The sequence below is a fragment of the Passer domesticus genome, chromosome 2 (genome assembly GCF_036417665.1).
Source record: "Passer domesticus isolate bPasDom1 chromosome 2, bPasDom1.hap1, whole genome shotgun sequence".
In the NCBI taxonomy this organism is placed as follows: domain Eukaryota; kingdom Metazoa; phylum Chordata; class Aves; order Passeriformes; family Passeridae; genus Passer; species Passer domesticus.
In genome coordinates this window covers 102,661,302-102,684,818 of record NC_087475.1, presented here as the reverse complement: position 1 = coordinate 102,684,818, position 23,517 = coordinate 102,661,302, and the positions used below count along the sequence as shown (strand labels likewise).

The following is a 23,517-nucleotide window of genomic DNA, read 5'->3' as shown; positions in this document are numbered from 1 at the left end:
CACATTAATTTTTTTAATATATCCCTCCATTGACTTCCCTTTAGTTTGTGTATATAGTTTATGTGCCTCCCTTTTATTTTGTCCCTCCATGCCCCAGAGATAAAGGATGTGTCTGGATTTTTAATTTTAGCTGTTTTCATATTTGGTATTAGCCCCACATCTCTTTTGCTTTCTCTCTCCCCACACCTTTTTTTGGGTTTTACCACTAATTTCTAGGGTTGAGAGGGTTTTGTCCTCAGCTGATGTATGGGACTTGATTGCTCTTGCAATAGCTTTAAAAATTGTTATTTTGGGGACTGAAAAGTCACAAAGTGTTCCAGGTTCTGAAGCTGTTTCTTTGTTTCATTCTCTTATTTTAATCTACATCTTGCATTTATATCACATTGTGAAAGGTTTTGGTTTGTCTGTAGATACTTGGGATGTAGGCAAAATCTCTCTTCCCATGAAATATTCCATCTCTGCTCCTGCCCATGTGTTAATCCACAGCTGTCTGTGGTTGTTGAGCTCAGGCATTTGAAAAGTATTACTGAAGGCAACTTCTCTGGGGCTCAAAATACAGTTTCAATTCAGTGAAAGTTAAATGCCAGTTTAATCATATAAAATTAATTTGGTTTGGGATTTTTGCAGTATATAAGAGATGTTTCCCATTATTTATTTGTTTTGACAGTACAAAATACTCCTGGTTTTACCTTTTAGTTTGCATTGTGTGCTTAGATACCCTGATAAACTACCTGTATAACGTGTAATTGTGAAAGTGGTGCAGATAAACATTTTAATAGTTGTCTGATGGAACTACAAAGGAAAAAAGAAAAATGGAATTCCAATCAAGACAGAATTGTTTTTACTAATCCAGTGAGATAATGTCACTGCTTGATTTTTCTCTTGTCCTGTTGTGATTTGTAGTGTTTTGTTTGTTTGTGGACTTACTTTGTTTTCTTCCAGTCTACACTCTGTCTTTCCCTTTTGGTTAGTCTCAAAATGTCTACCAATAAAAACATCTATTTGTAATGATAGCTTTTGCTACTCTTTGTAGTCTGGAAGTGTTGCATCTGCAGATACCATCTTCTGAATAAAATGTCAGCCACCAGTTCTAAGAGAGGAAGCTACTAAGGCTTAAGTTAAGAAACAGACAAGGACTGTGGCTCTTAATTTTCAGAGATACTATTTTAAAACATTTTCACTATAAGTGGCACTTTTTGTGCATTAAATAATGGAGAGTAAATATGGAATATTTTATCTTTTTCAGATGTTTTGAGTACCTAGCATCCTTTGGTGAGATCAGTAGGATTATGGAAGGAAGCTGTTCTTGACACTACAATGAACATAGCACCCATGAATACCTAAATAATTAGCAATAGCAAATTAGAAAATGTTGTTTGTACACAAAAATGCTCAGGGGTGTGGAGGGGAAACAAGCAAATAGTAAGTATGCAGGTGTCTATCTTAGGATTTCTTAGTGCCATTTGTAGCCAGCCAGAACAAGAAAGCATCTGCCACTCTTATGGTTGTCTTGAAAGTAAATATAGTTTAAGGTCAGCAGCAAGTGCTAGCTGATATATTTTATTTCTAGAATGCTTTTTTTGCCATGTACTAAAGTTTACTTTAGAAATGTAGGCACTAAATAATTGTGAATTCTGTACTAAGTACAGGAGGTAGTAGGGAACCAGCACGATTTATGTTCTGAAGAAGTCTATCTGGTATAAACAAAGAGAAAAATATATAGATTTCTTTTCAGTATGCTAACATCCTGACAATGAGTTGCAAATGAAGTGGTGTTTATTGTCCTGAACCATGCTTTTTGTACATTTAATTTGAAGGTATCTATTCAGAGACTGTACATCCCTTACTTGGATACAGATAACTGATCGATTTTATGTGAAGCATGCTAGCTTTTTGTGCCTATGGAGTACAGCACTTTTCAAACTGAGATATATCAGTGACTAGCACAGGAGAGTGACAGAAAGGACAACAAAGAAAGTTAATAAATTGATAATGAAGTGGGATTATAGAGGATTGAGCATGGATATTAGAACATTTCAAACATACTTTTTAATCACTACCCGTCTAGGTAGTGGTCTGTCTAGTGGCACCACCCTGAAATATATTGTTGAGTATTTGGTAAAAGACCACTTGACTTACTGGCACTTACTGGCAAGAATGTCCGCATCCTTGACGGGGGTCAAGAGGTTAAATGAGTGACAGGCAAGATTCTTCTGTTTGCCATGCAGTCGGCCTCTCTAGAAGAGCCTTTACTTATTTAAGTTGACAAAAATATTTGGAAACTTGCTGTACAGTGTCTGATCTACAAACAAATCTTTTATTGTCCAGGCTTTGCCTTTCATCATTGCATCATAAACATACAAGGTTAAGAAATCAGTGACCAATTTAACACTGAAGTGGATATGAAAAGATACTGTATTGTGCTTCTAACTAACAAATAAAACTGTGTAAGCGAATCAAGCTACTGCAAAGTACAGAGGAGGAGATGCTAACAAAAATGAAATGGGCTCTAAATCAGGGAGCATTTTCAAGAAGAAATCCCAACCCAATTCTTCCTGTTACATTGATCAGACAGTTTCTTAAAAGAAGTATGAGCTGTCTCATACATACTTAGAACATATAACTCTCGTCCACTTCCCAATTTGTCAGTTTTTGCTTTTTCCAAAATTCCGTGCTTGACAACTGGACAGAAGGCTATGCTGAATTAAATTTTATTGTTCTAGTGTTCTCCATCCATTTGCAATGCACATAATCAGGAATTCAGCTATGTCCCAAGAAACCAGTTTAACCTAATGAGAGCAAATGGCAATGGGTGTTCCTTACCCCAGACAGCAGTGCCAACGTTTCTGCTTAATTGGGACATATTTGGCTGGTTCCAGTGCTTCAAGTGGTTTTTAAACAGGTGTTTAATGGGTGTGGGATTCTGAACTCTGCCCTTCTGATACAGCAATTGCCAAATAAAGATTAACAGAAATAAAAAGATCTAATACAGAATAATAATTTTTGTCTTTGTATATTTATTCAGCATAATTTTTACTTTAAGTCGCAGGCGGGTGGGGAGGTGTTTCTTCTCATAATTGAGAAAGTCCATTAAATAGAACAACAGGATGTCTAGCAGGGTGTCCTAATTAAAATTACCCTGTAATTTGAACAAAACATTCATTTGTATGTAGCTAAGGTTGACCTAAACCCCATCTAAATCAGGAAAAATTATAATACAAATTTTTTTTTCTGCTGAAAATGAAACTTAGCATTCTGCCAGCAAACAGCATGGTTCTGTTATTATACAGTATTCAAGAGTAAGGATTTTCTCCTCAGTGTTCAAAAAATAATGTTTTGAGTACATTTAACAAGAGGGTTCTCTCCTACCTCTACCCTTTGATAGCATTCATTCATGGTTGTTTTTCTGTGGTATTTGAAAGCAGAGACAATTTTGTTCTGTGCATACTGTAAGCCCGTCTGAAGCCTTTGGTCGTGGCCAGTGAACTAATAAGCAACTGAGATAGCAGCTGCTTAGCAGGAGTGATTGGCTCGGGCTTGACTTTGCTGTCTGCGACTCCACAGTTTCTGACTGGCTTGGAGTGTGAGCCGGGTAATTTTGTTATCTCGGGGAGTGTGGGCCTGCATACATAATCCAGGCTGTCTGCACAACTGGGGAGAATGTACACTCCGTGTAAAAATGACCTGCTCGTGCTCTGGCTGTCGTGCTTGGAAATGCTGCTGAGGCAAATTGTCTTTAATATAATTTATCAAATCTAAGCGAATGTTTGAAAGAAGTAACTTCAGAAATATTGGTTGTATTTAAAAAGAAACTCACAGCACCCTTAACTTCACAGAGCTGCACAAGCTGCAGCTTGTGGATGTTGCTTCCAGGACACAAGGTGGTGGAAGTTTATTTATTTATTTATGCCCACTTTCTGGGCAGGTTGGAACAGGGAGGATTTTCAAAAATGCTCAGAACTGGTCTGAATATGCTGCTGATGAATTCAGCTTAGACTTATTTGCCATAATTTAAATGGAAAGAGAGTCACACCCTTGTTCCTTTGGATAATTCCATCCATATGTACAAAAAGTGAAACTTGATTAGTGCCAATTCTTAATTTGGTGCAATAGGACTTCCACTGAATTATTCTTCTGCTTAAACCAGCTTTTACATTTTCATCTTGCAGCTTCAGCAGAGTACATAACAAAAGAAAGAGAAGGGAAAAATCTGATTAATTTTTTGCTTAACCAACTTTAAGCTCCAAGAAGAATTGTTGAAAAGAAGATAAAATTTGAGGCTGGTGTTGTGGTAATACACTTCTCAGTTGATCAAGAGCACTTGAACTGAAAGTATTCAAATGTTGGCATAATTTAAAATTTTAGATTCCTGTCATTGTTTTAAAGACAGTCAAAACCGATGCGGGCACCTGTTGTAATGTAGAAAGAGTAAAGTTAATTCAATCAAACAGGTATTGGCCAAGGTTATTTTATATGTGTATCTGCACATATATGTCATCACGTGGACATTTAAGTATGTGTGCTTTCCAATGGACAATTATTTTGCAGAGAGACATATTCAGTGACACCACAGGAAGAATCTATACACAAATAGGTTGTACTTGTAACTGTACCTTAAGGGCAGTTGAAGGAAAATGGGAATCTTCTGCTGGGGAAACTGGCCCAGCCTTTTGTCTAGGGGTTGCATAACTTGAACATGTATAGGTTTGTGTAACAAACTATACAGCTGCCTGTGATTGATAAAATAGCTATAACCATCTTGAGAGTGTGTAGAAGGCTGGAATGAAAAATAGTAGTTGTGTGGATGCCATTGCTTCAGAGTCACATATGCTGGAAAGCATTGTTTTGTTATTGTTGAACAAAAGTCACCAGTTCTTATGCCCGGTCTGGTGTCTTGCCCTTGAGGCCTGGTTGTAACTTGGCAGTACAAATTCTAACTGCAGTACTGAAAGGGTGGGTGTTGGTTGTTGAGCTGATGAAAACAGGTGAAGATCAGGTGTCTGCACTGATTCTTTTCCTCAGTTACTTTAATTTCCAAAGATACTGAATCCTCTGTGGGGGCTAACTGGCTTGTGAAGCTCTTCCTTAGTGACTCCTTCTACTGAAGGTATTGTGGGTGGTGGTGTCAGGTGACCTACCACCAAAGGATCTCTCTTGTAGGATGTAAAATATTCCAATTCCCTGGAGCAGGGAAGCAAAACGAAGGGGAACTTCAGTGTCTTCTGTATTCAGCTGAAATCTAGATACCCATCCTGCACAGCTATTTGGACAGAGTAGCTGTAGAACTACTGAGGGTTACAAAGTTAGTTTCCAGTCAGGACACAATTGATGTTTCTTCCTTGGAAAGCAGCAAAAGAGATGTGTAGTATGGTTACTGTAGAAATGTAAAGGAAAATTCCTGCTCTGTATCACCAGGTGTATTTTCTGAAGTCCTTGAAAGATTTTTCAGGAGCTTCACCATCTTCTGGTAACAGTGGTTCTTAATTACATGCTTTATCATTTGCCTTTGGCAAGAATGCTCAATTCTTTCAATTTCAACGTGGGACCTTGCCTTATTGCCTCAGGGAAGTGTTGCTCTGTAATGCATGTCACTTGAGGCTAATTCAACCTGCCGCTTGGAAAATGCCCTTGGTGCAGATTGTAGCAGTGCACCATTATCTCAAGCTATTTTTCATCAGAGGCAGTCTGCATCTGTTCTATGTGGTCTGTGTGGCCCAAGAGTTTATTTTAGGTTAGTGTGTGAGGTGGGGTCTTTTTTACCTATAAAGCTGTGATTGGTTTGGCTTCCAGCTGTGTGAAAAGGGTATTTCTCCCATGTTATACCGAAGCAGCCCTAGACATGACAAGGTGTAGGTCTACAGCAGCTTAAACTAGTCAGTGTTGATACTGCTCTGTTGCTGTTCCTCCACTTGAACAGTTCTGCTGCCTCCCTAGCTCTAGCCCCCAAGTTTTCTGCCTGGATCTTGAGCTGCAGTGAGGGTTTGATGTGGCTGAAAACACGTGGAAAAGAAGCCTTCATTCGGCTGAAAGCTCCCTGAACCAGGCACTTACACAGTCCTGGCTCTAGGGTGGACTTGGGGACATGTGACAAGGAGAAGAAGGCGGTGAGGGCAGGTTGGGATTGTGACAGCTCCAGTTAAAATCAGCTTACATCATAACACAACCATGCTTGTAAGGTTCTGGAAATGATAGCCGAGTGGTTTCAGCAAGATACAGCTGTGAGCATAGGATATGATAATCAGGAGAACTGTGGCTTTGGAATTTCCTTCCTCCAGTGTTTTCTAATGCATCATTTTGGTATACATCAGAAACGCTGAAGATCACACACCTCAACCTTTCCACCCTTGAAAAGGGAAAATTATATGAGGGCTTGATTAATTTCTTTTATGAGGTTTGGTTGCTGTATGTCACCAGAAGCAGATCAGGCAGAGGGAGGGGGGGAAAAAAAATCAAAAACCAAAACATTTTTGTAAGCATTAGGGAATTTTCCCCTTTGAAAAAGAGCTGAAACGTCATTAACATTTCAGCCAGCTTTAAATTAAAATTTGCATCTGAAAATAATTCATAATGTGTTTTGAGTGCCGGTGAGTCATATCAGGGCAGTATCAGCACCAGTTTCTTGTGTCTACAGCTTGTGATGTGGCTCCTGTATGTGGCACAGTAACAGTACTACTGTGCCCCTCATGCTGGAGTGAGAATTCCCATGGAATTAACACTTGGCCTTGTGCTGATCATACAAAGCCAGTGTTCCCCAGACGACATGGCTGGATGGGGCAAACTGAACGGAGCAGATGAATGCTGGGCTCTGAATTCTACACCTGCTTTGTGTGCAGGCTCACTTGGCCTAGTGGTTTTTATGAAGAATAGTCCTATTCCGTTCCATTGCAATAGGTCTGTTTACACCAGAAGAGGTTTCTCTTTTAACTGTGTAAATCTCTAATGTTCTCTGCTAAGTTCTCTAGGACAGGCCCTTTGAACATGCCAGCAGAGTGACTGGGTCATCTTTCACTCATCCCTACACCACTAAACAGTGATACTTCAATTTTTCTGCCCCACTGAGCACAAGTCATTGAGTTTGATGTTGGGAGGAGGAGAGGTCAGAAGTGAAGCTAGCAGCTCTGCTGTGCAGAAAGGACAAATGGGAAAACTGCTCTGTATCCCTAGGTTTTGCACATATGAGAGCATGTAGGCATCTGCAGCATGCATCCTGAAATGTTGTGGGCTTTTTCTGCAAAGTTTTTATGTGAAGTCTACATGGATTAGATCTGTAGCTGTCCTGAGCAATTGGTACCCCAACTGCAGAGCCTTTGGAGAAAAACACTTGCTGATTATATTATGATTTTGGTAGGGCATGTGCTGGAGTTCCTGACAACTGTTTCTAAAGCGTTTACCTTCATGCAAGGCCTTAAAAGATAATTTTCTCCTGTTTTTTTCCCCCCGCTCTCTCCTCAGGGAACTAGAGGTCTTGACGCATCCTTTACATCCTGCATTTACTCTGACCACAGTCCCTCCCTGTTCTCACAAGCGGAGCTCAGCCCTGCTTCCCTTCCTGTTGATTCCCAGTCAGCTACATGGTAAGTTTTCATTATCTCTAGACTTGTTGCCATGAGGTGAAGCTCTGGCAGACTCTCTCTAAAATCCATTAGCACTGGGCATTGAGAGCAGAGCACTTCATGCCCATCAGAGATCGTTCAGTTGTATTCCAGGCTGACTGCAAGGAAAGGAAGATAGTATTGAATTAGCATTGCAGCTGAACTTCAGCATAGATTGTTATAGGAATAAAATATGAAGTAAAATATGTGACAGAATTAAATCCATCAGTTCTAATAAAAGAAACAGAAGAAAGCAAAGAAATATTGGACCCTTAAATCCCATTAACCAGGCCAGAGAGAGAATGCATTAAAAGGAAGCTGTGCTGTATCTTTTTTCATTGTTTGATGAAATAATCTTTTTCACCCTTTAAGTAGTGTGTTTAAAACTCCTAGTATTTCTGAAACAAAGGGAATATACAGCCACCGAGCTAGCTGGTTTTTATACCTTCCTTTCTGAGTATTGTCCTTCAGTGCAATACAGAGCCATTTCTTTGTTCTCACGAGCTAGCAGTTAAATTGTATGTAAATGTATGCAAATTAGATGCTGTCTAATAAAGAGAGTCATTAGATGGAAGAAATATTTAGTTTAGGGGGAAAAAAGAGAAGAAAGCAGGTGTATTTTGCAATAGAAAAATGTAAGATTGCAAAAGCCCCTCAAACTTTGGGTGAAGGCTTTTTATAAAGCCATTAAAATATTTTCTAAAAGGCTTGGTCCTACTTTTGGTCTTATTTCCTGTGTGCTTTTTTATCTCTATGCACTTCTGTGTTCCTAAAACTCACTAGCTGTGCTATATGTACAAACATTTAAGTATTGTACTCATAAGTATTTTATTTCTTTAAATCATGTAGTTATGAATTTGCACACGTGCCTTGTACTAGGGTGTGTTTTCTGCTTACTGAGTAGATAGAGGCAGAATTCATGTGGTAAATTTCATTTTCATAGATTGATTTATTCATCGTATGTCCTGACTGGGTACCTTTTCTCACTAAATCATCTTCCTCCATTTTGTCAACCCTCTCCTCAACAATTTTAAGGCTTTATTTTTTTTCCCCCATTTTATTTATTCACCAGTGCTCAGTGCCAGATGCATTTCCATTCTTTCACTTACGTTTTCTGCCAAGTTATCCCTTTTGAGGTACGGACCTGATTTAAGCCTGAAGCAGCAGTGACCTTTCTAAACATGAAGTTGCAGCTTTACTGTTAGGTGTCATAACACTAAAATGCTCAGAATGTGAAGCTTTGTGTCATCCACAACTGGAGATTCCACACCTGTGGGTGGAACGCTTGTATCCATCTAGGTTCTGAAAGATTTAAAATACATGAACATTATTTTCTTGCCATTTCTAAGGAGATGAAATTTGAGACTTGTCTCTCTCTACCTTTTGAATTTCTACTCCTGGTCTTTCAGCACTTCTGTTGAGTGGACCAGTATAAAAAGGCGATATGGCTCAATTATCTCCAAGTCTTTGTTGTATTTTGTTTCTGATGGTCAGTTAGCACAGCTTCAGGCAGAGACAATAGCTGTATGTCAACTTGCCTATTTTTTCTGTTGCAGTTTTGCAAGTCTGGAAGTCTAAAGACATATATGTGTAAGTGTATAAAATATATGTATATAAAAATAATGTTGTTTAAATATTTACATACAAAGCCAAAGGATTGGCTTCCTTCCCAGAATTACTGGAACTACCTACCCCAGGAACATTTGGACTTGAGAAATCTCTACAGCAACACATTTTTACTGAAACTAAACAACTTGTGAAGTGAGTAACTAGCTCTGCACCCTTCGTTGTTCATATGGGTTCTTTAGCTTAGAGTGATGGAGAGACCTCTCTGCATGGGTAGTTCATTCCCAGCTAATTATGATAAGATTATCTTTTATTGCCATTTCCACCCCTGAGTTTCTCATTGGCTTATTTTATGAGAGAGATCTTACAAGCGAAGCTTGGACAGAGTGGGAATGTTTTTGCCACAGTTCTAGGCCAAGTCCATGCTGTGTGCTGCATCTGAGCAGTGTGTGCAGTCTGGGCACTGCATTCCTTTCTGGACAGCTAAAGAGCAGTCAGACTGATCACTCAGAACAAGCTGACCCCCAGTTGCCCAGTGTCCCAATCACCCTGGCCTTAGCAGTCAGCAGAGAAGCCATAAAGTGTGTGCTACCCAATGGGAAATGTAGGCAGGGCGATTGTAAGGGCATGGAGGAGGTCGGGCAGTCAGTATTTCAGGTACTCTTGAAGGCATAATAGAATATGTAAGGTGAGGATTGTAAGGAATGCGAAGGAAGTACGAGCTGTAATATAAGGATGCTAGAGAGAGATGAGGTTACATTGAGGAGTAACATGGGATATATTGGTTACTAGGAGGGATGAGCCCACATTAGCAAGCAAAAAATGTTGGTGTTTTACTGACTGACTTGGGCCACCCCTCTTGGAGGCTGTCTGGTATTGAATGTCCAGGAGAACTGAGTCATTAGTGATGCAGGCATTTAACATGAATTTTTACACAGAGTTTGCAATCTAGGTAGGTGTTATTATGCACGTTCTTCAGATTTGGGGAGGTGGTGGTTAATCTTAAAACCCTAATTGGGAGATTTACATGGGACAGGCTAGCAGAAAAAAGTACCTTCGCTCACATTATTGATCAGGTTGCAAAAAATACATGTGGATGAGTGATACTCAAATCAGGGAAGAACCATGTAGGCTTAGGGACAGGGATCTGATGAATATCGTATTCCTTCCCATGCTTCCTGTGGTCTGGAATAATTGTTCAGGGCAGGAGAGAATTCAGTGCCTACCTACTTCTGAGGATATACATCTTTCTACCTTATCCATCTCAACAATAGCAATAATACAGCTTTCCTACTCTTGAAGTATATTACAGGCATATGTATGCATTAAAAGATGTGAGACTTCTGTATCTTACGATGACGAATCCAATAACAGTCCTGTAGAGAGATATGGGAACCAAACCCCTGGTGCATCAGATCAGGCATCTATCCTGCTAATGTCTTCAGCTTCAGCAGTGGGAGGCACAAGAAATCCTAAGATGTAATAGTGGAACAACTAATTTTTTTCACTAGTAATCTAGATAGTAAATGAGAATTTTTAAAGCTGTACCTCTCAGAAGCTTGTGCAACTTTAAAGAAATAGTTTTAAGAAATAAAATATGCCACACTAAACTAATCCTAAAGCTAACGAACAGGCATTGGGACTAGCAGCTTTTGCTATTACCTACTGCTTATTATTGTTATTATTATTATTTCTTTTTAATTATGCAAAGTGCTAATCAGTTTGATTATGCACAGTGCTAATCAGGTTAATTATGCAAAGTGCTAATCAGTTATTCTCTAAGCACACGAGGAGAGCAGAGGTGCTGGCAGTGAATGGTGGTTCTAGATGGGGGTAGTCACGGCAGTCATTCCTTATTAAAAGAGGAGAAGGTGAGATGATAGGGGTTTTTGCTTCCATTAAAAAGTAAATAATTAAAAAAAACGAAAGCCGTGAGGGGGATAGTTCTCATGGGGTAATTCTTCTTTCACAGCAAGGCAGACTTTTTTTCCAAGTCAGCTCATGCTGTTGGATAATTTCTGTAGGAGTTTGAGTGCACTGATTTGGGCAAATGTATTGCAGGGGAGTCTTTTAATGGCAAAGGTGCAAGGTGCGCCCACTTAATAGGTCAGGGTGCATAACTAGAAAAATCACAAATTAAGGGAGTTTGGTCAATCTAACAGAGTCACCTTTTAAGTACTGGTAAGTGGGATAGTGATAATGTGACGTGGATGGCAGTTGTTCATGTGTTATTATGGCTGAAGATCTTGTATGCGCATACAAAATGTGTTTCTTTCAGTGTAATGCCTTTAAAAGCTGCAGGAATAGAGAGTTCCTTATCAGTGGAATGTATGTTAGGCTGTGTTTCTTCTTCCACTTTAGCACTAAATGAAAAACTAGAGTTTTGGATTCCTGTGAAACAAGATTTGTTTTCACTAAGCTATGTTCTCCCATCAATTACAAAAGATTCAGTGTGTCTCTCTTACTGTGCTCAGTGTCTAATATCTAACAAGTATTCCTTATTTGATTATGTTTCATTATTGGTGTGGGATACATAAGCACTACTTTTTTCAGTTAGTAATGGGGATAACATTCCCAGAGCAGAAAGCTACTTGCTCATAAAGGTCCTTGGTAAAGGATCTTAAGATATTTTTGAAGTCTTTAAAACAAAAGACTGTTTCATATAAGCCATCAGTACTAGAAGGTTACTGCACCAGCAATGCAAGATAAATTTTCCTTGAAAAATTAAGCATTGAAGGCACTAACTTATGGGGAGGCATGACAAATTTTTAAGTGTATTTAGGGTAGGAAGTAAAGCAAAGAATCACTAATATGTGGCTTAAACCAGAGCCTGAAAATTAATAATATTTCCTTCTTGGTTTTGTGACTACTTCACAAGACACTGATCCTTAAAACAAGTTTACTACCAAATATGTGGTCACAGATGTTCATCTATTCTTATAAATTCTTTCTGATGTTAGAAAGCTAGACAAATCAATTGTTCAGCATCAAGTCTAATGCCTTAGATCTGGAGGAGGGGAGTATGTGATGCAAATAACTTAAGTGAGAGGGGGACACACCAGACACAGTGTCCTGAGACTCTGCATGCTTTGCTGTCTGAGCATCCACATCTTCTCAAGTGGGAGTCAAATCCTGAGAAAAGAAAACTCAGAAGGTTTCCTTTTTCTGTGGGTATTTCCCTATAGTATCTTAAAGCTTCTGTAGAATCAAAAGACCCTTGGAAGGCCAGCAACATAAACTACACTCCATAGTATTTGCATCTTAGAAATATAAATCTACCTGAGACATAATCATAACTTCTGTTGAATTTCACCATCTCAGATAGCTGTCCTTCTGACGAACTGGGGAACTAGAAAGGCAAAACTCCCATTCTGCTTCTAATCCTACTGCTGTCTTTATAACCCTGATAAATTGCATTACCTTGCTCTGCCTTAGTTTATCTTGATGGCAAAGTATGGTTAAAGACACAGGTTTGTGATGCAAGTGTGTTGTTTGCAAAGTACTTTGATATCTCTGAACTAAAGAGGTTATAGAAGTCCTGTGTACTGTGGGGAGTTGTATTATTAAGAATCATCACCAAATCTTGTGATATTATGTAAATTAGTGGAAGATGGCACCAAAATAGTTTGTGTATTCCTAAAGAGTGAAATAAGCGGATGGGGAAAACTCAGTTGCCTTGACATGAAGCTAACAAGTTAGCAACAAATGAGGAAACCCCAGTAAGGAAATCTGTGCCTCCTGTGCTTGAAGAAGTGTGCCCTGAGTGAACAGGGAAGTCAATTTCTTGTATGGCTGAAAGTCATTGCTTCAAAACCCTTTTGCATTTTCTTGAGGACCTGGTGTTCAGAGGTGCAAGCTAACTGCTACTCAGCCCAGTAGGAGCCGAGTCTGCTCATTGGCATTCACACAACTGGGAGCTGGTGGAAAATTAATAACAATAAGATTTTAAACGTTCAGCCTGACCTTTTAAAGTTACTGACCTGCATTCACGTTACCAAAACACAGCGATATTCTCTTGAGCTGCAAAGATTCTAAATGTTAAATCAGTAACTCAATCAGACTAGCAGCCCTTCTTCTCTCTGTTCTCTCATGCCTAGCTGCCATGACTGGCGTAAAGGAACAAGAAAACTATCTAACCATATCCATATCTTACTGTGACACCAGTATTTGGAAGAAGCCCCACTGACATAAACTAACACAAAGTGACACGTTGTTTAAAAAGTTGTTTCGAATGTCTTCTCCCATTGATCTTCTTAAAGTAAGATAAATAAACACTGTGTGTGGTGCAGCCAGACTGAGTATTTTTGCTCCTACAAATGTTTATACATTCTCTGGTGTTTGTTTGTAATGCTGTTTGTTGACTGTAAATTTCAGACCTGCATGTTAGTAATGTATACATTTACAGAAGCAGTGCATTTTGAGGAGTGCAGTCAGGGTAGTGCCTCTTACGATCACTGCCAGGTGAATAGTGGGTGGTTTGTTTTTCTGCTCCTTCCTTTGTCTTTGTGCTCCCAGTGAAAGGGATGGCTGTGGTGGCCAGAACTTCAATAAAGCAGGACCTTCAGGTCCATGAGGAAAGCCATATAGGATTTCTCTAGTGGGATCAAGTTGCTTCAGCTTTTCATCTAATTAACAAATAACTCTGTTGCACTCAGTTCATTCAGTGGTGATGAGGATGATGTGTGTTTTCTCTCAGGATGAAGTGACTGAGATTGTGAGAGATTGTTAGAGACAAAATTCCTGTTGGCTGAGACCCCTCCTGCCCCTCTGTTCCTGTTTCACAGTTCTCTCCCCAGTCTTTGAAAAAAAATCTTCCCTTTATCACTTATTGTTATTATCAGCATTTTAATCCCCAGGGCAGTAGGATTATATAGAAGATTTGGGAATAATGCAGGCACTTTCTTCCAGTAAAATGAATGAGCATAGCTACCTGAACGTAGTGTATGTGTAGGAAGAGTTCAGCTAAATCAGTCACCATTTCTCCTATTAGGTGGAATTTCCTTTGAACCCATGCTTCTGTTGGTTTGTGTAAGTTAAGATTACATGTTTTGGATGTTCCAGCTTGCCTTGCACTTTCCTTTCTGCTCTCTTATGCACTTTATCTACATTTATTAGACACAGGTTTTGCTGCCTTGCAGTTACCATCACAGAAACCACTCTCATTTGAGTATAAGCTTTATTAACATGTAACAAATTTTAATTAGTTTTACTAGCTTTAAACATAAGTTTTGAGAGAGCTCCTTCTGCCTCAGGTGGACTGTTTATAAATCTGCTACTAGAAAAAAAAAACATTTAGTTTTGCCCATGCTAAAGTGCTCTGATAACATCTAAGAGTTCTTGTGTCTTCATGGATTGGAATGAAATCAGTTGAAGGACCTTTGTGGCAGAGAAGTATTTTTTTAATTCTACTCTATGCTTGTGTATCTTGCCACCCTGACAATAGCTGTTCCATGAAAATAAGAAGGACCTACTGCAATTATGAGGTTCTTAATGAAGCCTCTCAAAAGACAGAGGTCTGTCTGGTGGTCCTGTAGCTCACCATACTGTTGATGGCCACAAAGCACTGATAAGTTTGTATGTAGCAGATGCTCTTTTTCACTTGGCTGTTTGGAAATTCAGGGAATTAAATGCATGAGGAAAAAAAAAAGTGAAATAATGTTTCATTTTCCTAAAGTCACACCTGTGAACACTAGAACTGAAGTTGACAGAGCAACCTTAATTCAACTTCCCTGTGCTTTTCCAGTTTTTTTGGAATCACGTGCTAGTTTTCATGGGAACCAGTCTTCTCATAAAACACTTGATGGACCTGGTCTGTGGTGTAATAAATATTTTTTAGTAAGAGGCTGTTTTCTTTAGGGCCAGTTGCCTCACTTACTGCAAATACTGGAAATTGTTTAGTAAATGAGGCAGAACATAGCAGAAAAGGAATGGTGCTTTTATTCTCAAGATTACGGTGAGAGCATGCATGTGCTTAAAGCAAAAAATATGCTTGAATTGAGTTGCTTGTAAAATCAGACATCTTTTGGTGGGTTGCAAAGCAAGCTAGTATTTCTGCTTTCTCTTACCAGTTCACTTACTTGTTTTACCTCTTCACTATTTCTACCTTTAAAACATTCTGTTTGATTTCCTTTAAAGAAAAAAAAAAATAAAGTCAATACCAGTACTTACAGCCTACCCTGGTCTTGCATCACTTTTCTGGTATGCGAAAGACCCTTTTTTTTCTTTTCTTTTTTTTTTTTTTTCCTTACTCTCCCTATGAAATTGCAATTTCCAGGATTTTGGCTTTCAGGTGGTAGGAAATGCACTATGTTCCACATTTATTCACTGACAAAAGTGCACACAACTCTTCCTGACACTTTGACAGTTTAGTGGGAGATGCTGCTCTAAGTAGAATGTGTCTGTCTGTAGCTAGGTCCGTTTTCTAAGCACTGGGAATTCATCTGTTTTCTTGCGGATTCTTTTCTTCATATTTTATTACTTCAGAGAGAATACAAAAAGTGCTTGTTTCTTTCTTTCTTCCTTTCTTTTTTTTTCCCCCCTCCAGTTGACACAATCAGTATTATTTGAAGGGAAAAAAATTACACACAGAATGGGAAATAGGGTGGGAAAATGTAATAGGAACTGCAAATCTTTTCTGTCTTGTCTGAGTAAATGAGAGCTGATGAGAGATGCCACACAATGAGGTCTAGGGGATGCTTGCTGAACTGGTATATAAAGATTGTTTCATTTTGCTTCATTTCATTTTACTGTATTGAATTTGAAAGGGAAAATTGCAGCAGACATGAAAGTTTGCTGTAGAAACACCTTCGGTTGCAGTACCCTTGGCATGAACCTGGGCAAACATGAAAAGAAACATTAAATAAAGTAGTTTATGAATTGTGTAGGTGTGCTTCAGAAGCTACTTTTTGAAGAGTGCCCTTTCACAAAGAGTGGCCCTGCCTCTTAGGTTATTCTGCTACTTTTGTTTTTAATCTCTTAAGGTGTCATTCTGGATTGTCTTTTGGTTTTGTTTTTTTTTTGTAATTTGGTAGTGGGGGAGAGGAGTCAAAACTACTGTTTTGCAAGACTATGTGGTAACGTTTTTGAATGCCAGTTTTCAAGAAGACTGGAAGAAGATTATTTCTTCCCCCGTTTATGCACACCCTAAAGGTTCTTCTTCCCTTTTCAAATGAGTATAACTCAGGCGAACTTGGTTCTAGGTGGGATACTGCTACAGCATTGCACTCCTCTGCAGACAATTTTACTTCTACCTTGCATGTTACAAGCTGCAGTGCTTCTGTCCACCTGGAGTAACTGCACATTGTTTGCTGGAAGGAGCAGGTGTGAGTCAGGTTAATTTGAATTATTTTTTTTCTTGTGCTACCTTATGTGTCATTAGTTCTCAAAAGACTTAGGATTTTTTATGCCTAAGTCAATGTCTGTTGAGTATGTCTGAAGTAATTCATCATGAACAGCAAGCATTGCTGCGTAATAACTCTGACAATGCACAGTATGAGATTTGACACTCCTGCCAGGGCCATTACCCTTGGGAGAGATCTTTGATGATAAAACATCTAAAAATTAAACTTTTTTTTCTAATCTAAATATGTGCATTGTAATGTTCAGAAGAAAGATTCATCATCCTTGTCTTCAGAGTCCGGCTCTGGTGTGTTCTCATGGCAAGTTCATGTCATGAACAGATTTAAGACTCTTCTCCTAGAAAAATTTTTTACCATCTGGAAACTTCTGGATTTCTGTGAGGTAGGCATGCTTGGCAAGCATTTGCCTGGCAAGAATTATGCTTTGTACACACCTTCCCTAATCAAAGTCCTAGAGAGTGAAGAGGTGGGAGTAACATTGGTGGGCACTGGAAGAGAAACAAAGGGGGGTGGTATTACTTTTCTCCAAGCAAAGGGGTGGTTTAATGGTATTGTGTAACATAGCTCTTCTGCTACTCTGAGGGTTAGGGAACGATTATTTAATTCCTCCCCCTTCCGCCCCTGCCATTACCACTGCCTCTAAATGGAGACCTGCAAGTGCAACGGTACCCATAGGGATATCAGTGTCTCTGGATGTGATTCATCCCAAGGAGCATCATTCAGCTCAGTATCTAAAATCCGGGTGTTGCTAAGTGCCATGAATTTGTGATCCTGGTTCAAGGAAAAAACATTTTTTTTCATGGCTGTGGTTTTGGAAGTGGAGGGGTTCCTCATTGTTTTGGGGTTTTTTTCCCAGATAAACTTCATAGGCTCAGACAGGGAAATCTTGGATAACAGAAGAGTAGTGACAAAACCAAAATTCTTCTTGACCTAGGAGTGGATGGCTCATGGAAAAGGGACTAATTTTCTCATCGTCATGAATAGATGTAATGGCTATGGAGCATTAAGAGAAGATATAAGAATTTAAAAGCTGATTGAAATGCAGAACATGTTGGGATATTTGGGGAATGGGGTAAGACAATCACTTTTTTTCTGTAAATTTTCCTAGTCCAAGTCTTTATGCTGTGCAGTCTGACTAGCTATGCTATTTCATATACAATAGTAATTCAAGGAATATTCTTTTTAGCAGAATAAACAAATTTTTGCTACTTGACATGTGAAATGTTTGTGCTAGTAAATTCCACAGACAGCCTCTTCCCCCCACCCCAGTATTGTTTTGTCTGATTATACAATCTTGAAAGTTTAGAATTGACTGGTTTACTGTAAGAAGCATTAAGTAAATGCAATCTCCCTATTTTTAATAACAGAAGCTCAAATTTCATGTGAGATCACACCAGTACTCCAGTGTAATTAAGTTTATGGTTTTCTTATGCACTTCAAATGCCTGTGATGTGCAGTTAATAGTATTTTTCAGACAAGTATTAGGACACCTCAGCAGTGATGCCAGTGTGGGATGGTGTCTAACAGCAGTGCAGACAGCACAGAAAAAAGAAAATTGCAGGACCCTGTTATAATTTGTCTAAAAATATGCATGACAGCAGAGCTCATTTTTTTACCTGAGTTTAGAGACTGATAAGGCTTTAAATTAGAGTGAAGCTTCATCAATGAATAAGGCATGAAACAAGATTTCCAAGCTTGTCTTTAAGTCCAGTGTGTATTGAGAGTTAAATATGGTGGGATATCAGATCTTCTTCAACTTGGATTTTGTGTAATGGATGTAAAGCAAGTCTATTTTCTGCTATGCAGATTTTTACTACAAGCTGTTACAAGACTGCATAGGAAGTTCTGGAGAAAAGCTTTGGATGAACCTTTTCATCTGTTTACCTATATACAGATGCATTTTTTGTTTGTTTGCTTGCTTGCTTAAAGGAATCATGATTTTTCAATACAAGAGCATTCTTTTTCTATTTCTAAGAAAAGAAAATAATACTAAAGATGACTAAGAATTCCAGAGAAGTGGGCTGGAATAAGTTAAACAAAGCATTTTATTAAAAAATTACTTAAACTGGTGAAGTTTTTTTGTTTACTTTGAAGAAGTTTTGATTTTCAAATGTTTTGAAGATGAGGGCCAAAATTTTCATTTCATGAGAAGGAATGATGTTTCTGACTTGGCTCCATCTGACATGCTTATTGAACACTGAAACTTAAAATTGTACTTACTCAGGCTTGGATGTAGAGCTGGATCTGCACATACAGTGTGTGTGACAGCTCTGTAAATTAGAATGAGACCTGATATTCCAATGTCTTGGACTGTCTGGGCATGACTCTGCAGCACAAAATCATATAAATTTTGTGATTATTGAGATTCAGCTTGGTTGTGTATAGGAGTGTTAAAAATGAGCCCCTCATTCCTTTCTGAAACGATTCCCTCTGATGCAATAGGACTATCAGGCTTGCTGACAGTAATGGCAAAATTCTCACATGTCAGTAGAGCCTCTCCTCCTTTGGAAAGCTGAAGAACAGCTTGCTTTATGTAAGTATTTAGGGACACGGCAAAGACCAATAGGTGATATGTGGGCCATGTTTTCAGTCACTTTTCCAGCTCCTGTGCTGTGTTGTAAGGGCAGCAGATCTGGGAAGTCCCTGGCAGGTATCCATAGAATAGCCCTTCCCTTTCTTTATTAAAACACCACATGCAAATGCTAACCAACTGTTTTGTTCATGCAGGTCTTTGCCCATGCAAATTTAGACTGTTGGTTTCCTTCATTACTTATAAAGAAGTTGGAATGTCCTTTTGAGTGGGAAATAATAACCAGGATAGTTCAGTAGCACCACTTTTTATTCTGTTTGCTCCTTAATCAAATGAAAACCACGCAGACTTCATTGTGACTGATGCAGAAGGGAGGACTACGGGGTTTGGCCTCACAGGTATTAACTTGTGTCAATCCTATGGGCAGGGAGCTTTCTTTGTTATCTGCCTTTTAGGGGGACTGTTGGGGGCAGGAAGCAGTACAGTTGGGACAGGCAGTGGGAGTGCCTGCTCTGGCTTCAACTGCCCATTGCTGGCTGGGAAATGCTAATTGGCATTTGAGAGAACATACTCTATATGAGAAAGTGATGAGTGAATGGAAATTAAAACAAAAGGGTTGAAAATAGAGCTATAATCAATCTAGCCCTGTATCTCAGTAAGCCAGGGGCAGTATTTCATAGTGAATTTGGGGCAGATATTGCAGCAAGTGACACAATAGCAGGGGGTCTTCCCCCCACTCCCTCCTCCCCTGCCATTAAATCTACATTTGGAAGGTGGATGGTGCTGACTCATAAATTAAATTGGGGTAATACATACAGTGTATATATATTTCTGTCACTTTGTCTCAAATTAAACACGAACCTTCTCCCCTGACAAGATGATAGAAAAGTTAATTGCTCGCCCTGGCTTTAAATTGGAATTTGAATTTGCAAAATGCTAAAGGTTTATGAGATCTAAATCATGAGGAGCTTAAATTACATTCCTGTGATAAAATATTAATAAATCAATTAAAACATAAGCCGAGTATAATATTACTTTTTTTGTAGGAACCTTGAACACAATAATTCATTAGAGTGTGCAGTAACAATTATTGTATCTTTTTTAATTTTCTTTTTTATTAGTTTCTCTTTTTTTAAACTGGGGAAAAGGCAACATCAGATGGGAAAACACCACACAATGGTGGAATATTATCCTGGTATCAAATCTAGTAATCTCCTAGTAACAGTGCATGTACATACAAAAGTATCTGAACACCCTGAGCTCTGCACATTGCACCATGGCTCCACTATAACAAGACTCACTCACTGAAAGATGGGGGCTGTTTTCCCCTTTTAACCATGGGAAAGAAGGGCAGTAGCATGGGAAGAGGGGAAAAAAACTTGCTGCTCCTGTTTTGTTTTTTTTTTTCTTTTCTAGCCTCTTTCCATGCCATTTTATCCTTTTCTTATTTTTCCTTCTCCCTTCTCTTTATTGGCATAAGATTGGTATGATTTCAGTGTCAAAACTATCAAAAAAATTCACAGATCTCTCTGCAAAACTGGCCTGAGTTTTGTGTTGGGAAAACTCAGGTTAGAATTGGATTTTGTTGCTAGATTTTTAGTTATGTTTTGAACAACTCTCACAGCTCTAATCTTTACATAACCCATTTCTCTGTACTATATAAAGAGCACTTCAGGCACAGTATGGAACTTAGTTATTATTTGAGGAAGGAGGTGTTATGCTAGCTCAGCATGCATTTCTTATATGCAAACATTAATACACAAGGAATGCAATTATTACATATACCTGCACACCTCTAGTGCTTGTGAAGGTGCAGATTCCTTTGTCAAGTGCTTTTTACCTTCTGTGAAATGACTGGACTGCAAGTCTCATACAGGTATGCTTAGTAAAGGGTCTAATTGCTATTATTATATTATTTGTGTTTGAATTCTTGAAAGGTTATTTAGTACAAATTATGTGTTAGTGCCAAATTGGCAGCTCTGGGGACTGAAGTCTGCTGTACACATCCGTAGGGTAGGTCCCGGGGCTGACTGTGCTCTGCCCACCCTTCCCTGCACACTGGAGTCCTGCACAGCCATTGCTCCTGGTGACCTTGGAGGGTCTGCTTCAGACTCCCCTGGTTTTGACCTTTGCAGCTTAGACCATGGCTCATGCAGATCATGTGTGCTGCAGCCAAGCGTTTTTGATGAAGCTAGAGCATCCAACTAGAAGCCCCAGCCTGGTCCCTCTCTCCAGGGATGGGAGGGCTGTGCAGGCGGCAGCAGGGAGGGGTGCGCAGCTGCTGCTCCCGCCTCTCCTGCGAGCAGCCCGCAGCCATCTCCCTCCAGCAGCACGGGGCAGCTGCGTTGGCCAGCTGAAAGCAGCCGGGGCCAGAGTCAGCTGGGGAAAACAGCGACAGGAGATCCAGGAGCAGGTGGTGGCTTGTGCTTCTAACCACCTGTCTGAGTAACGCTTTCCTGTGCTGCCCAGAAGCTATGACAGGCTTCAGTTTTCCCTGGATATGGGATCCCTCATGATGCTCAGGGTTCTCCTCATGGTGAGACCATAAGGAATTCATTGAAGGATCCTGCTTTACCATGCTCCTGGCTGTCCTAATTTGGGAGTGACCTCAACTTAAAATTAAATCTTCGCTTTTGCATTTGCTGTCCCTCTGCTGATGAGGCAGGCAGGGTCTGGTGTAGTGATGCAGAATAAAATCAAACTTTGTGTCTCTAAGCACACGTACCATGTCAGTAGTGCTAAGCTCCTCATCAATATTAAAGAGTCAGTTGTTAGTTTTTACATGCATTGCTTTTCATTTTTCCAATTTCATGAAGGGAGGATGTAAGAAAAGTCACTTTCCACCAGGTCTCAGTGTAGCATAGCAAACCAGTGGTGGCGATTCAATTGACTACGTGACTACAGCTGCCCAGCCTTGCACTGAACCTCACCAAAACTGGAGAAATACCTGTTCATTAGGAAGTAAATGACCATTGAGCTTGTTTTATGCAGACTGAGAAGCAGCCATCAGATGCAATTAGCCTCTTGTGGCTACCGAAATGAGGTACATTTAAACAAGCAAGCTAAAACTGAATGTTTCATATCACCAGCATGGTCTGATCTTCCTTTGTTATGATTGCAATAGATTGTTGAGGGTTGACCCAGTATTATTTATTCATGGCTCTTGATAATTACATTTACTCAGCAGATTCTATATTTCACAATTTCTCTTATAAAGTGTGACTGAATCTTTGTGCATTCCTGTAAATAAATTTTTTTAATTGGATCGGTCGAAATTCATGTGTGTGTAGGGAGGTGTTCCAGATTTTTCTTGTGAACTGGGATCATTTCCAGCACAATTGAAGAAAACTTTTAATACCAAGTTATTTGTCAGTGTTGTCTTTGGTTGAATCGTAGGAGTTACACTGGTGAAGTCACAGAATCATAGAATGGTAAAGGGTTGGAATGGACCTTAAAGGTCATCTAGTCCCAGCCCCTCACATGCCACGGGCAGGGACACCTTCCATTAGACCAGGCTGCTCAAGGCCTTATCCAATCTGACTTTGAACCCTGACAGAGTTGGGCAATCCACAACTTCCCTGGGAACCTGTTCCAGTGCTTTCTCTGTGGCACAGTATCCTTGCTGGGAGGTGAAGTGGACTACATGCACAAGAGCATTGTTGACTCCTGCCCTGTGCAGAGATGGAAGATTCTTTTTTTAGCCGTGGGTGACATCAGGTGCTTGAGGTGGTGAGTTGAGGCTATGTATGGGCTTGTAAAAATTGATTGGCCAGTGCCAGTACAGGGAGTACCCTACAGTTTTGAGGACCATTCTGTCAAAGACTTCCCTGCCCACATGAGGACTGCCATCTCTTCCTTCCTCTGCCCCAGGGAGGCAGCCAGAGGACGGATGGACAGACAGATACTGCAGTAAATGCCTGTTGGGGGCACCGAGTTTCTCGCCGATGATGGTAAACATGATTTGGCTCCTGCACTCTTGTAATCAGGCTTACTCCTGCTGAAACAGAGATTGCTCTATTGCAGTGCCAGGCCTGTAGCAATACCAACTGTTTAATAATTAACAGGCCCTGTTGTTGGCAGGAGCTCCCGGCCCCCCGTCCCAGCCAACGCGGAGTGCCCGTCCTGTGGGTTTACCTGCCCGCCTGTGCTCTGGAGTGCGGAGCAGCGCCATGCTCGGCGGAGGTGGAAGCAGTGCAGAGACATCCATCTCTGTCTAATCTGCTTGGTTTATTATTCTCCAGGGACCTGGGGTGATACAGTGAACATGCAGTGCTTTGGCAGCACTAACAATGGCTGGGCTGTTGTTCTAGTTAATATTACAGACTTTTGCCTCATGCATGGGGTATTTTCATCCTCTGTTCAACTGCCCATTTTCTAAGGTCTTACTTACTTTACCTTTATTTTTTTCTTGGAGGGGTGAGGTAGGTGGTGGGAGAGGCGAGTTTCCTGCGAATTAAAAAATAAAGCAATG

General features: G+C 39.8%; 1 protein-coding gene across 21 annotated transcripts in view; it reads left to right on the top strand.

Moving 5' to 3' along the window:
* ZBTB20 (zinc finger and BTB domain containing 20) overlaps nt 1–23,517 on the top strand; it is a 469,842-nt gene that overhangs the window by 85,123 nt on the left and 361,202 nt on the right. For 20 of the 21 annotated variants that reach the window (XR_010356704.1, XR_010356703.1, XR_010356707.1 and 17 more), the window contains one exon: nt 7,453–7,574. The exons of the other annotated variant lie outside the window; for it this stretch is intronic. The gene's annotated coding sequence lies outside the window, so the exon portion shown is untranslated. The remainder of the gene's footprint in view (nt 1–7,452; nt 7,575–23,517) is intronic. 21 annotated transcript variants of the gene reach the window in all.